The 17,770-nt window shown below is 45.2% G+C and overlaps 1 long non-coding RNA gene across 1 annotated transcript in view; it reads left to right on the top strand.

Annotated features, from left to right (window-relative positions):
- Nucleotides 1-7,251, top strand: part of LOC142290730 (uncharacterized) — a 48,337-nt gene extending 41,086 nt beyond the window's left edge. The window contains exon 3 of the long non-coding RNA XR_012750373.1: nucleotides 7,158-7,251. This is a non-coding gene — a long non-coding RNA (uncharacterized LOC142290730). The remainder of the gene's footprint in view (nucleotides 1-7,157) is intronic.
- Nucleotides 7,252-17,770: the final 10,519 nt, after the last annotated feature.

Genomic DNA, 17,770 nt, shown 5'->3' with positions numbered 1-17,770 from the left:
TAGTGCTCGCTCATCACTAGGAACTAGTACTGAGCACCTGAGCATGGTAGTGCCCGCTCATCACTAGGAACTAGTACTGAGCACCCGAGCATGGTAGTGCTCGCTCATCACTAGTTACCAGTACTGAGCACCTGAGCATGGTAGTGCCCGCTCATCACTAGTTACGAGTACTGAGCACCCGAGCATGGTAGTGCCCGCTCATCACTAGTTACCAGTACTGAGCACCCGAGCATGGTAGTGCCCGCTCATCACTAGTTACCAGTACTGAGCACCTGAGCATGGTAGTGCCCGCTCATCACTAGTTACCAGTACTGAGCACCCGAGCATGGTAGTGCCCGCTCATCACTAGTTACCAGTACTGAGCACCCGAGCATGGTAGTGCTCGCTCATCACTATTTACCAGTACTGAGCACCCGAGCATGGTAGTGCCCGCTCATCACTAGTTACCAGTACTGAGCACCGGAGCATGGTAGTGCCCGCTCATCACTAGGAACTAGTACTGAGCACCTGAGCATGGTAGTGCTCGCTCATCACTAGTTACCAGTACTGAGCACCTGAGCATGGTAGTGCCCGCTCATCACTAGTTACCAGTACTGAGCACCCAAGCATGGTAGTGCCCGCTCATCACTAGTTACCAGTACCGAGCACCTGAGCATGGTAGTGCCCGCTCATCACTAGTTACTAGTACTGAGCACCTGAGCATGGTAGTGCCCGCTCATCACTAGTTACGAGTACCGAGCACCCGAGCATGGTAGTGCTCGCTCATCACTAGGAACTAGTACTGAGCACCTGAGCATGGTAGTGCCCGCTCATCACTAGGAACTAGTACTGAGCACCTGAGCATGGTAGTGCCCGCTCATCACTAGTTACGGGAACTGAGCACCTAGGCATGGTAGTGCTCACTCCTCACTAGTTACGAGAATCGAGCACCCGAACATGGTAGTGCTCGCTCATCACTAGGAACTAGTACTGAGCACGGTAGTGCCTGCTCATCACTAGTTACCAGTACTGAGCACCCGAGCATGGTAGTGCTCGCTCATCACTAGTTACCAGTACTGAGCACCTGAGCATGGTAGTGCCCGCTCATCACTAGTTACCAGTACTGAGCACCCGAGCATGGTAGTGCTCGCTCATCACTAGTTATCAGTACTGAGCACCCGAGCATGGTAGTGCTCGCTCATCACTAGTTACCAGTACTGAGCCCCCGAGCATGGTAGTGCCCGCTCATCACTAGTTACCAGTACTGAGCACCCGAGCATGGTAGTGCCCACTCATCACTAGTTACCAGTACTGAGCCCCCGAGCATGGTAGTGCCCGCTCATCACTAGTTACCAGTACTGAGCCCCCGAGCATGGTAGTGCCCACTCATCACTAGTTACCAGTACTGAGCACCCGAGCATGGTAGTGCCCACTCATCACTAGTCACCAGTACTGAGCCCCCGAGCATGGTAGTGCCCACTCATCACTAGTTACCAGTACTGAGCACCCGAGCATGGTAGTGCCCGCTCATCACTAGTTACCAGTACTGAGCCCCCGAGCATGGTAGTGCCCGCTCATCACTAGTTACCAGTACTGAGCACCCGAGCATGGTAGTGCCCACTCATCACTAGTTACCAGTACTGAGCACCCGAGCATGGTAGTGCCCACTCATCACTAGTTACCAGTACTGAGCACCCGAGCATGGTAGTGCCCACTCATCACTAGTTACCAGTACTGAGCCCCCGAGCATGGTAGTACCCACTCATCACTAGTTACCAGTACTGAGCACCCGAGCATGGTAGTGTCCGCTCATCACAACTGGACCCCACTTATCTCTTGGCTTTGGCACCCAGTACAGAAGGATTTGTGGATATCCAGTGCAGGCAGCTTACCCTACAGATCAATGATCCGCTCGTTTGTCCACCACTTCTTAGTAGATCTGGAAAGATAGTCGTCAACTCTTGTATCCATCCACCCGCCGGTGTTCATTCTTTACAGCCTGTACCGAGAATAGATTTTTTTTTTTTTTTTTCTTTTTGCATAGATTCATCTCCACGTAAATGATTAGTTTAATCCCTCTGTGCACAACCAGGCGGCGTATACATTATTTATAGCCTAGTTATGTAGGATTAGAGCTCTGAATATTTAATGCAGCTCCGCGGATATCTATTTATGTGGATTTAGAGGAGGATTAAGGCCGAGTTTACAGGTAACTTTCATTCATTGTCAATAATAACATTTGATCCCTTGGATGCCGACGTGGCAAGTCGAAAATTGAGAAGTCCTCACTTCCATAACTTATGAAGCAAATATAAACGTATAGCAGAATGTGGCGGGGTCTAGCATCTTCAATACATCCAGGTACATTTGCTGATTTTTTTTTTTTTTTTTTTTTTTTTTTAATAGAGAATGATTTAGGCTAAAATACAAAATATATGGCTTTTTTTCTTATGTATGCAAATCAGCAATCCACCAGTAGGAAGAATAATCGGATCTCCAATGTCTGAATCTTTAACGAATTTTGCAACATGACTAAAAATATAACTCTCTCCAGCTGTAGGCAGCTGTTTTCGGGTTCCTTACTTATGCTTTATGGCTTGATAAAGGGTTGGAAATTTTTATATATATATATATATATATATATATATATATATATATATATATATATATATATATATATATATATATATATATATATATATATATATATATATATATATATATTATATATTTTTTTATATAGAGCAGCTACCCTAATTGTCTCGATGACTGTGAGACAGCGGGGAACCCGGGGCTCCTAAGATGCCTTTCTAGCTAGGGGAACCTATATTATCCCTAATATCACGGATATTCCTAATGGTGGAGATGCCAAAGTCTCCTTCCTAGCCTTGCTTCTTGGCACTCCTGTCCTGATATGATTCTCCTACCCCCAGGGAGGGACTGCACAGATAGAGAGAGAGAGAGAGAGTGAGGTGTGTGTGTGTGTACCACAGATGAGGGAAAACCAAAACTCTTGTCACACAGCGCACACACAAATTAAAAATAAGAGATTCCACAGGGAAAAACAAGAGCAGGAAGGAAGCTACAAAACAGGAGTAAACGCCACAACTGCACCAAGGAATGAGCACAACGTTCACTAAAGAGTCTGGGACATCACCCCTCACAGACCAACATAGAATAAACTATAGTTGGCATGTGTGGAAGGATTCCACCAGCATAAATAGGAGGGGAGGAGATGTGATAAGTCTCTCTACAACATGGAATTTTAAAAGGAGCAACCAGATCAGCAGAAATTAACTCCTTGCTTGCCTCCTTTCGAATCGGCACACAGCAAGTTGACGCCTGTGTGTGCATATGTTGATTGCATACACCAAAGAAACCATCGGGCGGCGTGTCAGAATCTGCTATCTCAATGGCGTCTAATGACGCCATGACAGTCGGCTGTTAACAAATGGAAGCAAACATTGCTGCTTCCCTGGATACATGTGGACAGTCATGTAGGCCTTTTGTGCCTTTTCCTTGAATACTTGGACAAAAAAAAGTGACTATAGGAGGAATATGGAGGATTGAAGAGGGAGGAGTGTAAAGGACATATTGCTCTATATTCATTGACCGGGTGACTAAATCCAGGTCCCTGTCGTTCCAGAAATGGTTGACTATAGTTGCTTCATCCTCTCACGCTGGAGCTCAGGAACGCTCACATTTTTTGGATATGTGTTCTATTTAACCTTTTCATGGCATCTTGACTTTAGGCAACAAGTTATATGTATTTTAGTGACGCTGTAGTATATAATGCTAAGTGCACCCATCATCCTCCTGCTGGCTTTAGAAGCCATCATTATGGTTAGAAAGTAGACATAGGCGTGCATCATATGACAGGTTCTTCCCTTTGTAAGAACCCTCAGGCCCAGGATGATGCCGTCTTATTATCCGTGTTTATTTTGCTTGATCGGCTTATTACACACAGTTATTTGCAAACCTTACAAAAGAGCCATCTGGAGCGGCCACGCGATAGAGCCGGAGGAGACTGTCGCTCAGGCTCATAGATTATTCATGTGACACTACATGTTCTCCAAAAAGTAAGAAATAAAATTGTGTGGCCCCCTTCTATGTCATGGAGGAGATATTGCGCCTACCCCTTACAGCAAAAAACAAAGAAACCAACCAACAGGCTGTACAGGGGAACAATATCTGTAACTTGCCTCGTGTTTCTGTATGCTCTGGAACATGTATAGTTGTGCACTGGCTAGTTAAATGTTAATGTAAAATGGATATTCACCCCTCTTTGCCAGCGTCTGTGATTGGGTGTGGTCAGATTGCACCCAATCGCTGATGCCACAGCAGAGGGATGGGCAGGGTAAGGGGTGAATATTCATTTTGCAGTGACATACCCTTCACTAACCAGCACGTGCAACTATAAACCTTCCAAGGCTTACGGCAACACAACGGGGCGACTGTAAACCTTCCAAGACTTACGGCAACACAATGGGGCGACTGTAAACCTTTCAAGGCTTACGGCAACACATAATGAAGAGACTGTAAACCGTCCAAGGGTTACGGCAACACATCAAGGCGACTGTAAACCGTCCAAGGGTTACGGCAACACAACGAGGCGACGGTAAACCTTCCAAGGCTTACGGCAACACAACAAGGCGACGGTAAACCTTCCAAGGCTTACGGAAACACAACGAGGCGACGGTAAACCTTCCAAGGCTTACGGCAACACAACGGGGCAACGTACAGCAATACGTTAAATAGCCTGCCAAACCCTATTTCAGGGTACTATTACTATGCGGAACCACAACTAGGGCTTATTTTTGGAGTAGGGCTTATATTTTAAGCATACTTCAAAAAGTTTGAAAAATCCTGCTAGGGCTTATTGTTGTGGTAGATCTAATTTTCAGGGAAATACTGTTTTTACATTCATAATGATACAACTATTTGATGAGGACTTGTAGGTATTTTCCAGGATTGAGGTTTAAGTCTGCAGCCCCTGTGGCCCGGGTTAATTTTATCAGAAGAGGCGGCGCCTGTGCAATCTACTGGCTCCTGCAACGTCGTTAGAAGCTGATGGCACAGGTGCAATAATTGCCCGGGTTCCTACGACACATGCACAGTGAGTTCTTCATGACCTTGTAGGCGCTGGTACATTGCTATCGCTAAGTGATCAGAAAGTCATTGTGCAGGCGATACGTCTTATACGTTTCTAAAGAATGCTCCGAAGAAATGCAACTAACAAGTTATGACTGTGTGACGCCCCTGGACTAGTCAGGTCGTCACAGGGTACTGCACACTCTTTATCTCCCAGTGCTGGACTCAACCCCTCTTGTTCCGGGTTCCCAACTTGCGGCACTGCCTCCATCATCATCCAAAATCCCAATCACACCCTGTCAGGCACACCAGTGGGCTGCTGAGCTCGAATAGGGCCGCCCACCTAGGGGTCAGGCAGGCAGGTGACAAGTGAGTTTTGTGGTAGCCCTCGAGCAGTGAGGAGCTTGAGGGAAGCTGAGAGTTGGAGGTCCCAGGGGAGAAGCAGATTGGGTTGCAGACAGTGGTCTGGACCTGGTGGAGTCGGAAACCCGGTCGCGGGATATTGGGACTGGGTGCCTGGACTAGTCTTGGAGGACAGTCAGCAGCTCGAGTCTGGGACCGATAGCATGTCTGGGTACTGGACCCTAGGTCAGGGAGAGGCTTCAAGTAACCAGGCAATTAACCTGCGGAGGATAGGGCCTTTATGGACTGTCCCCACGAAGCTCCGAGAGCGGGGGCACTAGCGCAACGAGGGGGATAGGGCTTCCCAAACAAAGCAGCCCACTGAAATCCCAAGTGTGAGCTCCTGAGAGCACAGCTTCACACCAAAAAGTGGGGAGCGGGGCCCAGACAGCTTCAAGCTTACGGGCCACTTGGACTACTAAAATCTGTGCACGGAGGCAAGCTCCGGAGCATTAGGCAGTGCTGCAGGGGACAGAACCCGGACGAGCTCCCCCGAGAGGGCAGCGGCACCCAGAGACTTGCTTTCCTTCTGAGTGAGTACCTGATCACCCCTTGCCCGAGCCAGCCTGCACTTCCCCCTGCAATCCATCCCACCATCCAGAGTCCCGGGGCCTTCCCTACCTGTGGAGGGTAATGTCATCTGGCTGCCCCCGTTCCATCACCCCGGTACTCCCAACGACCGCGGCGGTATTCCCTATTACCGTACACCACGGGTGGCGTCACTATCTAATTCCCTGTAAATAACCCCCCCCCATCACGTTTTAGAGTGACCCGGAGACTCTTGAGCCACAAGCAGTGACACCCGGATCCGAGAGATTCGATCGCAGCTGGGGCGGTACAACTGTAATAAGCATTAAAGGGGCATTATCCTCATACCTTTTAGTTAGGGGAGTCTAATATCCTGCTGACAGGTCCTCTTTAAGTATAACTGAAAATGATGCTATGAACAAATAAAATCGTCCTGCCGAAAAACACAAGAATTAATAATATAATTATAAAAATGACTGCTAAAAGGCAAAAAATTGGTGTTAAATGCCAAATGAGGCCATTTCTTCAGGGATTAAAAGATCTAAACAATGCAGTATTTTTAGTTTTTTAAGCACGGTACTTTCACGCCAATATGGGGAAGACCCGGTATCACCTCGGTCTGTCCTGTCTAGTGAGTCGACAGAAGGAAAAAGTTAGACGCTGTGCTCGAGTAGCTGTAATTGTGTGATTATTTGTATGTATGTATGTGTAATATATATAGATTTCTTTTTTCACCTGGTTTCTCGTAGCATACATATAACTTGACGAGGAAGGACACATCAATGACTCCTATTTGCCGGCTCTTTCTTTAGGATTACGTAGATGTGATTACTTAGGTTACATGAAGGAATCGATGACGTTCCACCACCACCCACCTTGATGATGAGGTTGTCAGACCTCAGATATGTTCTCTTTAGATGAGGTTGATCAGGTTTCTGCAGTGATTTACTCTTTATATGAATATCAGGTCAAGGAATGTTCATGTAAATCCTCTTATTGTGAAAAGCTCATGTTGTGTACCATTCCTGTTGAGTGTTGGAACATGTCCTTGGTCTGAGTAGCTAACGACAATGTTCTTAAGCTCATCGGATAATGCGTTCATGACTTGATGACTGCTCCATCTAAGATTAACACTTGTGCTTCTTCCCACTTTATAGATCACAAGCTCATCTGCTGCGTTTTAAGACCGATCCGCATCTGGTTCCACCACCTTATTGGTCTACAACGTGACTTACTTGTGGACACCACCACAATGAGACAACTAAAAGGAAAACCAAAGAAGGAGTCTAACAAAGATAAAAAGGAGAGGAAACAAGCCATGCAGGAAGCACGGCAGCAGATCACCACCGTAGTGCTGCCCACACTCGCCATCGTGGTGGTACTAATCGTCGTGTTTGTCTATGTCGCAACACGTCCAAACACAATCGAGTAACGCCTATTCCCTTGGGTATGGGTACAAGATGCTTCGTGCCAACAAAACCAAATACTTTTTTTTCTACATTGACAGTTTATATGGAGGATTCCCTTTCCCCTTTCCGTCCTTTTTATCTTATTGATTTCTCCTGTCCTTCTATTGAATGTAAAAAAAAAAAGTTGGGCAGGAACAAAAAAAAATGTGCCATAATTTATATGTAAAAAAATAATCTAAACTTGTGCCTTTTTTTTTTTTTAGAAATGATTTTTAAATATACCAGCCTGAACAAAAATTGAGATATTTAATAATTTAGGGGCATCACACTTCCTTCATACAGATGTTCAACACTGTTGATATATTCTGTCTCAGTTGCCAAAGGACTCTACATTGTGATGTCGGTGTAATATATTGTACCCTACATCCCCGATATTTATTTTTGGAATAAATGATGGAATATCTGCCACCTCAGTTGTCTTTTTTTAAATAAATGTTCATCATTAAATGTTTCCATGTGCAGCATCAGAACCACAGTCAGTACACGAATGCAGCATCAGAACCACCGTCAGTACACGAATGCAGCATCAGAACCACCGTCAGTACACGAATGCAGCATCAGAACCACCGTCAGTACACGAATGCAGCATCAGAACCACCATCAGTACATGAATGCAGCACCTGAGCTACCTTCAGAATCTTCTAGGTTATTGCGCTGAACACTTGGCAATAGCTGGACCCGGGCAACTTGCATTCCATGGACTGCATCCGGCCCATCCTAGTCTTGCATACTCTGCGGTTCCGGGACAGATAAAGTCCTGGAAATGAAATGTAACCAAATTGCAGTATGGTATCGGTAGCATCACAGACTTCTTCCGTCCGGCGGAGATTGGACCCTTTGACGCGTTTCAGGTGCACACAATGTTGGACAAAGGAGGAAAAGGAAGAGGAAGCCTGATCATAAAAAGGAGTGGAATCAAAACAAAGAGCAAAAAATGGATGCTGATAGAAACAAAGATTTTGTAATAAGGATAGAGACCATGTGAGAGATATTATACTTATTTACCGAACAAACTCTTATTCACCTAAGCATAGGATAAATGAGAGCTTATTGAACAGTTGGGTCCAACCGCTGGGTCCTGCAACGATCGGCAGACTGGGGAAATTTGTATCCCAGATGGGGAAATTTTACCCCCGTTACTAGATGGAGAGAATCCAATGTCCAACCACCACTCCACTCATTCTCTGTGGGGCTGCCGGAAAAAGCTGAACACAGCACCCCCATAGGACGTAAATTGGCGGTTGAGCATGTGCACTGCCGCTTCATTCTAGTGGAGATAAAAGTTCCCATTCTCCTGATCTGTGCGGGTCCCAGAAGGTAGGCATCCAACAATCAATAACCTCTGGCTAGATAATAACATGTTTTCACATACTAAGGCTACATTCTCATGATGGTCCGTTTTTTTTCACAGATGCATCCATGTGACATCCGTTCCGTAAACGATCCGTGTGACTTCCGTTTTTTTTCTTGTGGACCGCAAAAAACGGAAGCAGCAAGAAAGATAAATAGATGAGTAGATATAGAGATGGGATAGATCGATATAGAGACAGAGATAGAGGAATGAATGAACAGAGGGATAGATAGATAATATATAGGTAATAGATAGATGAGAAAGACATATATAATGTCCCACCCCCCTGCATATTCTAAGCTGGCACCCTTTAGTGACTTTCATGTGGCAATAAAGGGTGCTCAGCCTTGTATTTAGCCAAAAATTAAATAAATAATAAAAAAAAGTGGGGTCCCCCCTATCTTATGTAGCCAGCTAGGATAAAGCAGATGGCTGCAGCCTGCAGACCACAGCTGGCAGCTTCACCTTGGCTGGTAATCCAAAACAGAGGGCACCCCACGCTGTTATTTTAAATTAAATAATTTAAAACAAAAAACAAGGGGTGCCCCCCAAATTAGATCACCAGCCAAGGTAAAGCAGACAGCTGGCGTCTGGTATTCTCAGACTAATGTGGTCCACTGTTATCGGACACTCCCCAGCCGAAAAATAGCAGGCTACAGCCGCCCCAGAAGTGGCGCAACCATTAGATGTGACAATTCTGGCGCTTTGCCCCAACACATCCCATTGCCCTGGTGCGGTGGCAAACGGGGTAATATATGGGGTTGATGCCAGATGTGTAATATCACCTGGCATCAGGCCCTGGGGTTAGCGATGTCACAGCGTCTATCAGATACTCGACATCAAAAACCTAGTCAGTAATAAAAAAAAAAAAATAATAGACAAAGTTTTATTTGAAAAAACACTCCCCAAAACATTCCATCTTTCACCAATTTTTTGAAAAGCACAATCAAATTCAGGTCTGGCGTAATCCAATAAGGGGATCCCAGGACGATCCATACCACAGTCACTGTCCCAGTCAATTAAGAACAGAATGTTCCCCATTGGCTGGGAGAGCCGTGCAGTGACCTGAGCTAACATCAATAGGTCAGCCCAGGACACTGCAGGGGATGACGAGCCCTGCTGTCAGGAGCTTAGATGAGATGATTACCTGCTGTGACGATCGCCTGCACGCCTGACCTCGGCGCTGTCACTGCCTTCTATGCCCGCCGCGTTCTCACAAAGTCTTGCGGGAGCCCGTGACGTCACCGCTAGTGACAGTCTCGGGCCGCCTGCGAGACTTTGTGAGAACGCGGCGGGCATAGAAGGCAGTAACAGCGCTGACGTCAGGAGTGCAGGAGATCGTCACAGCAGGTAATGATTTTATCTAACCTCCTGACAGCAGCGCTCGTCATCCCTGCGGCTGCACGCACTGCAGTGTGAGAAGCTGCTGATACTGCAGTGCGGGCAGACACTGATGCACTGCAGTGCGGAGCTGGCAGGGAGCGGGACACAGACTGCACAGGCACCCGACGGAGGTCACACGGAAGTGCTTCCGTGTGGCTTCCAGGGATTTTGCGGGCCCATTGACTTGTATTGAGTCACTGTCCGTTATTACGGAACAGAATAGGACATGTTCCATAATAACAGAACGGTCATACGGCATCCGATGTGTTTTTTTTCTTGCAGGATCGGATGCACTCGGATGTGCTACCGTGTACCATCCGATCCTACACAAAAGACATTAAAAAGATGGTCCTGTCCGTGGGTCCGCAAAAAACAGGAACTGACCAGGACAAAGGGAACGGTCATGTGAATGAGCCCTTAAAGGGGTTGTCCACTACTCGCACAAGCTCTTTAGGATTTATGCTTGTTAAAATAAAAATGCTTGTACTCCCCTCTTGTGTTGGCACTGTTTCAGCATTCGCTCTCCCTGGTCTTCACTGTATTCCATGGTATATTTTAAAGTCTTAACATAGAAATCTATAACTTGCTTCATGGCTATGTGTACAAGATCAGAACCATCAGTACATGAATATGGAGCCAGAACCACCATCAGTACATGAAAGCAGCATCAGAACCACCCTCAATACATGAATGCAGCGTCAAAACAACCATCAGTACATGAGAGCAGTGCTAGAACAACTGTGAGCACCTGAATGTAGCACCAGAACCACCATAAGTACATGAATGCAGCTCCAGAATCACGATGTATACCGCACCAAGTGTAGTACAGCGATCAAATGCAATGTCAGGTCAGCACCATATACAATTGTATCGCATGAACTACAACTCCAAGTGTGTTCTTAGTAATGATAAGGAGATTGTGGGACTTGTTACCAGCCATCATCAGACTGGAGACCATACATGAACCACAGTACTGATGAGAATTAGTATCACTAATAAACATTTTCATCCAGGTACCTTTATAGACAACATCTCTGACTGCAATTGTTCCCATCCCTTTTATCTCCATGTAGTACAAATACCATAATGAAATTTCATGCCCAGAGCTCATCTCTGCAGACTTCCCTCTTCGCCATCTTCAGCAGTGTCTTTAAAAATAAATGTATAATCATACTGCTCCATAAATAAAGATATCCCATTATTTATTCGCCCCTGAATAAATAATCGCCCGCTCACTGCTTCCTCCACAAAATATCCTCCTCCTCCTGCCCGTCTGCAAAATATCCCCCACACTCTACTCCTCTCCATATGTCCCTGCACATTGCCCAGCTTGTCTCCCTCTTATTATCCCTTGCCAACATGTCTCCCTACACTACACTCTCCAAAATATGTTCCGCGCACTGCCCCTCTCCAAAATAAAACACCCACACTTCCCCTCTCAAAAATAAACACCCACACTTCCCCTCTCAAAAATAAACACCCACACTTCCCCTCTCAAAAATAAACACCCACACTTCCCCTCTCAAAAATAAACACCCACACTACTCCTCTCTACAATATCCCCCCCTCACACTGCTCTCCAAAATATCTCCCACACACTGCTCTGGTCCATAATGTCCCCCCCACATTGTCCCCTCCAAAATATCTCCAGTCCACACTGGCTCTCCAAAATATCCCCTTCCCAATGCCCCTCTCCAAAATATTCCACCACACTGCCCCTATGCAAAATATCCCCCACCCTACACTGCCCCATTCCATATCTTCCCCACACCACCCCCCGCGATACCACGCTATACTATGCCCTCTTTAACAATACCCTATAATATCCCCTCGCTGTAATACCAAACATACCCATTCCCTCCACCCACCCCCCTCACATAAAATTACAGCATCCTCAGCTTCTCCATGAAACGTTTACTAGTGCCTGCCATGTCCTTTGCCTCTGCGGCGCAGGCAGAAATGTGATGACCGCAGCAGCTTGCTATTTAACATGAGTTTAACCCCTTCACCCCCGAGCCCGGTTTCACCTTGACCGGGCCATTTTTTTTTTCCCCAACGCTGACCAGTGTCACTTTGACAGGTTATAACTCTGGAGCTTCAACGGATCCCAGGGATTCAGAGATTTTTTTTGTGCCAGTGGTAAATTTAGGTTATGTTTTGCATTTATTTGTGAAAATTTTAGAAATTTGGCAAAAATTTTGAATTTTTATGTCCTTTAAGCAGAGAGTTGGGTCACACAACATAGGTAATAACATTTCCCACATCTCTACTTTACATCATCGCAAGTTTTGAATCAATTTGCTTGTTAGGCAGTTAGAGGGATTCAAAGTTATCAGATATTTCTAATTTTTCCAACAAAAAACATTTTTTTTAGGGACCACATCACATTTGAAGGGACTTTTTTAGGCCTAAGTGACAGAAAAAAAACCCAAAAGCGACATCAGAACCCAAAAGTGACCCCTTTTTAAAAACTGCACCTCTCAAAGTGCTCAAAACCACATCCAAGAAGTTTATTAACCCTTCAGGTGCTTCACAGAAAGGAAAACAAAATAAAATTTTACTTTTTCCCACAAAGTTTTTTTTAGTTCAAATGTTGCAATTTCACAAGGGTAACAGGAAAAAAACCCAGCATACAATTTGTTGCGCAATTTCTCCTGAGTACGCCGATACTCCACGTGGTGAAAATCTACTGTTTGGGCACATGGCAGGGCTCGGAAGGGAAGGAGCACCATTTGAATGTTAGAGCACAAATTTATCTGGAATAGATAACGGACGCCATGTCGCATTTGGAGACCCCCTCAGGTCTTTAAACAGTGGAGTTCCCCCATAAGTAACATTATTTTGCAAACTATATTTCTCAAGTAATTTATCTAGCTCTCTGGTGATCAACTTGAACCCCTGGGTGCTTCACAGAATTTTATAATGTTGAGCCATAACAATAAAAATATACATTTTAACCACAAAATTGTTACTTCAACCCAAAATCTTTCATTTTCGCAAGGGTAACGGTAAAAAAAATCCATCGTACAATTTGTTGTGCAATTTTCCTGAGTACGTTGATGCCTCATATGTGGTGGAAATCTACTGTTTGGGCGCACGGCCTTGATGCCTCATATGTGGTGGAAATCTACTGTTTGAGCGCACAGCATTGATGCCTCATATGTGATGGAAATCTACTGTTTGAGCGCACGGCATTGATGCCTCATATGTGGTGGAAATCTACTGTTTGAGCGCATGGCATTGATGCCTCATATGTGGTGGAAATCTACTGTTTGGGCGCACGGCATTGATGCCTCATATGTGGTGGAAATCTACTGTTTGAGCGCACGGCATTGATACCTCATATGTGGTGGAAATCTACTATTTGAGCGCAGGGCTAGGAAGGGAAGGAACGCCATTTGATCTTTTTGAGAGCTAAATTAGCTGCAGTTGTTAGCGAATGCCATGTCGCATTTGGAGAGCCTCTAATGTACCTAAACAGGTAAGCTCCTCCACAAGTGACCTCATGTTGGAGACTAGGCCCCTCAAGGAATTGACGTAAGCCCCAAAACCAGAACACATTGATCAAGTCAGTAATCTGTGGTTGCTAGATAGTTACTGGCTCTTTTCATTTGCCGGCCTGGTGCAAAATCATCGTTGACGCATGACATGTGATGTTGCGCTAGCCAAGCTAATTAAAGAAAAGCGCTGATGCCAGGAGGTAAGGGATGTTTCCAGGGTTTCAGTCCAGTGACCACATATTAACGACATGGCCAAGGAACCAGGCCCTTAATCGATTCACACAAACCTTAGTGACTTTTTATTAGAATTGTCAGTGATGGAAGGTCTCCTTAATCCTATATAGCATCTCTGTGATGAGGTAGAACGGGCCGTTCATAACATGTCAGCACCTACAATACATCTAATCCGTGGCATCTGCTATAAGCCATCTCGGCTACATGGGCCAGTATTTCTTCTGAATGGTTTTAACACCTAGTGGTATCTATGACATGAGAAACTCCTATGGTTCCAGTCTGTGCCACGTTACTACGGTAAGTGGTGTATGGTATAAAACACATATTGATGGACCACGTAGAAGAAGCTTTTCAGGTTCAGGAATGTAATATGGCCTTATCGGACCCTTTTATAAGGCCTAGGTAGCCCTCTGCTCCAGTTGAGCACCTTTCTTCAAAAATACTCATCGCCACATATATTATATGATCCTACACTCGCAGTTATTACTAAGAGTATGGTCTAGTTCACACCGTGCAGAGTTGGCGCGATTTTGGTAGACCCTCACAAAGCTTTACAAAGGGGATATCTGAAAAATAATGAATACTCAAGGGAGAAGCCATAATAAAATAAGAGCAAAAACTGGACACCTTTGGCCTCGAGAGAAGTCCTCTTTAGGCGAAAATCTTCTAAAAACCTAAATACAAGATTCTGGCTTTACTGATGTGGATATGGAGTATCAGCGTTGCACCCAGTGGCGACTGGTTTATCAGACTATAATCAGAAAAGTTTAGGGATTATTGACGACGTTAAGCCTATTACTTAAAACGTCTCATAATTACCTATTGCAGCCTGAAAAGCAGCGGTACACAGAACAGCAATCTCACGATCATGCTGGCGTACAGAAGCTTATCAACAACGCTAAACTTGCTGTGAAGAGGAGGAGGGAGACAAAATATATGAGGGGAGAAAGTGTGAATCGACAGTACAGGTATGGTGGAAGGGAAGGTGAGGGGACAGTATTGTGGGGAGGAACACTGCGAGGGAACAGTATGAGGGGTAAGTATGGTGGTGAAAGTAAGGGACTGCATGGGGAGGAATAGTGTGAGGTGACCGTGAGGGGCAATATTGTGAAGAGACAATATGGGGTGGGGAGGGGGAAGAGTGAGAAGACAGTATGTGGGGAGCGTGTGTGTGATAGAACAGTATGGTGGTTCAAGTGAGGGGACGGTATGGGTGGGATATAGTGTGAAGTGATGTATGAGGGGGAAGTAGGCAGGCACAATTTGAGAGGGAAATGTGCGAGAGGACAGTATGGGAGATGAAAAGTATTGCGGGGACAGTATGAGCAATGGAGGAGTGTGAGGGGATTATACTAGGAAAAAAAAAAGTGAGGGGACAGTATGGGAGGGAATAGTGTAAGGGGACAGTATGAGGGGGAGAGAGTGTAAGGGGTCAGTATGGGAAAGAAAAGTTTAAGGAGACAATTTGAGGGGGTGAGTGTGAGGGGACAGCATTTGAGGGAGTATAGTAAAGGGACTGAGTAGTATGGGGGCCATTATAAATGGGACAGTATGTAGCGGGTGGTATGAGGAGAGGACTGTGATGAGAGGGCACAATATAGACTCTTGGCACAGTGTGAAGAGAAAGTCCAGCATGAAAAGGGGGCAGCATGGGAGTCAAGATGATTGTCTATAAAATGAAGGTAGTCTCATGTTCAAATCTGTAGTGAATGGTGAGATCTGAAGCCTAAAAGTCAAAAGTTCAAAGCATTTTTACCCTTTTGCTTGTCAGTGTAAATCTTTGTGATAATGGTTTTGGTGATATATTCCTGTACTGATGATGGTTCTGGTGATGCATTCATGTACTGAAGGCAATTCTGGTGATGCATTCATGTACTGAAGGCAATTCTGGTGATGCATTCATGTAGTGATGGCAGTTCTGGTGATGTATTAATGTATGGATGGCAGTTCTGGTGATGTATTCATGTACTGAAGGTGGTTGTGATAACGTATTCATAGACTGATGGTGGTTCTAGTGATGTATTAATTTACTGATGGTGGCTCTGGTGATGTATTCATGTACTGATGGTGGTTCTGGTGATGTATCCCTGTGCTGATGGGGGTTCTGATGAGATATTAATTTCCTATTGAGATGTTTATAGTCCTGGACAGATACAAAAACAATAACCACTGTGATTGCTACATGTAAAAAGGATCAGAACCAATCAATAAGATGTCAAATATCATGGCAAATGGCAATATTGATAAAGTATTGTGCAGTCTGACAAGTTAAGGATTACTACAGCTATATGTATGTTAGAAGCATTAATTATAAAATTAAGCTCTATGGAATTCCAGATCCTAATAGTGTGTAATATACAGTACAGACCAAAAGTTTGGACACACCTTCCCATCTCTAGAACAACTATTAAGAGGAGACTTTGTGCAGCAGCATTCATGGTAAAATAGCTGCTAGGAAACCACTGCTAAGGACAGGCAACAAGCAGAAGAGACTTGTTTGGGCTAAAGAACACAAGGAATGGACATTAGACCAGTGGAAATCTGTGCTTTAGTCTGAGGAGTCCAAATTTGAGATCTTTGGATCCAACCACCGTGTCTTTGTAGAAAAGGTGAGCGGATGGATTCTACATGGCTGGTTCCCACCGTGAAGCATGGCGGAGGAGGTGTGATGGTGTGGGGGTGCTTCGCTGGGGACACTGTTGGGGATTTATTCAAAATTGAAGGCATACAGAACCAGCATGGCTACCACAGCATCTTGCAGCGGCGTGCTATTCCATCCGGTTTGCGTTTAGTTGGACCATCATTTCTTTTTCAACAGGACAATGACCTCAAACACACCTCCAGGCTGTGTAAGGGCTATTTGACTAAGAAGGAGAGTGATGGGGTGCTACGCCAGATGACCGGGCCTCCACAGTCACCAGACCTGAACCCAATCGAGATGGTTTGGGGTGAGCTGGACCGCAGAGTGAAGGCAAAAGGGCCAACAAGTGCTAAGCATCTCTGGGAACTCCTTCAAGACTGTTGGAAAACCATTTCCGGTGACTACCTCTTGAAGCTCATCAAGAGAATGCCAAGAGTGTGCAAAGCAGTAATCAAAGCAAAAGGTGGCTACTGTGAAGAACCTAGAATATAAGACATACTTTCAGTTGTTTCACACTATTTTAAGTATTTCATTCCACATGTGATAATTCATAGTTTTGATGCCTTCAATGTGAATCTACAATTTTCAGAGTCATGAAAATAAAGAAAACTCTTTGAATGAGGTGTGTCCAAACTTTTGGAGTTTAGAGTATATTGCATGTTAGCGGGCCAAACAATTTTTCCCCACGTGCAGGAAAACCTTGATTTATCTCGGCCTTAATGTATAACATCCGACCCCCTCCATGCCGTCTGCCATTACTAACATGTGACAGAATGGCCAGTAGTAAAGACCTCACCGATACCAGCCCCGCGTCGTGTTATTGAAGCGAAGGAGGTAACAAGTCCATTTATGAAATGTATTCCTCCATCACCTGTGAGTGGAAGTGGAAGGCACCGCAGCAACTTAACCCCGAAGTAGAGACCCCGTGATGTTCCACAGTGAGGGCCGAGTGTTTAGGAATAGAGAACCGAAAAGTCACCAACGCTCTACTGACCTCGTAACTGCAGTGTCCAAAGTCCTCTGGTAACATCAGCAAAAATACTGCACCCGCTGGGCGCTTCATGGCCGAGTAGCTGCAGACGTACATCACCAGGCACAATGCCGAGCATCGGATGCATGTACGAGGGGCTGCTGATAAGTCTTTGTGATCTTTTTTTGCTTCTATGATAACGAATGTTTCATCAAATGAAAG

The sequence above is a fragment of the Anomaloglossus baeobatrachus genome, chromosome 2 (assembly GCF_048569485.1).
Source record: "Anomaloglossus baeobatrachus isolate aAnoBae1 chromosome 2, aAnoBae1.hap1, whole genome shotgun sequence".
Classification (NCBI taxonomy): Eukaryota; Metazoa; Chordata; class Amphibia; order Anura; family Aromobatidae; genus Anomaloglossus; species Anomaloglossus baeobatrachus.
Note: the sequence above shows the minus strand (reverse complement) of the source record. Positions and strands in the feature narration are given on the sequence as shown.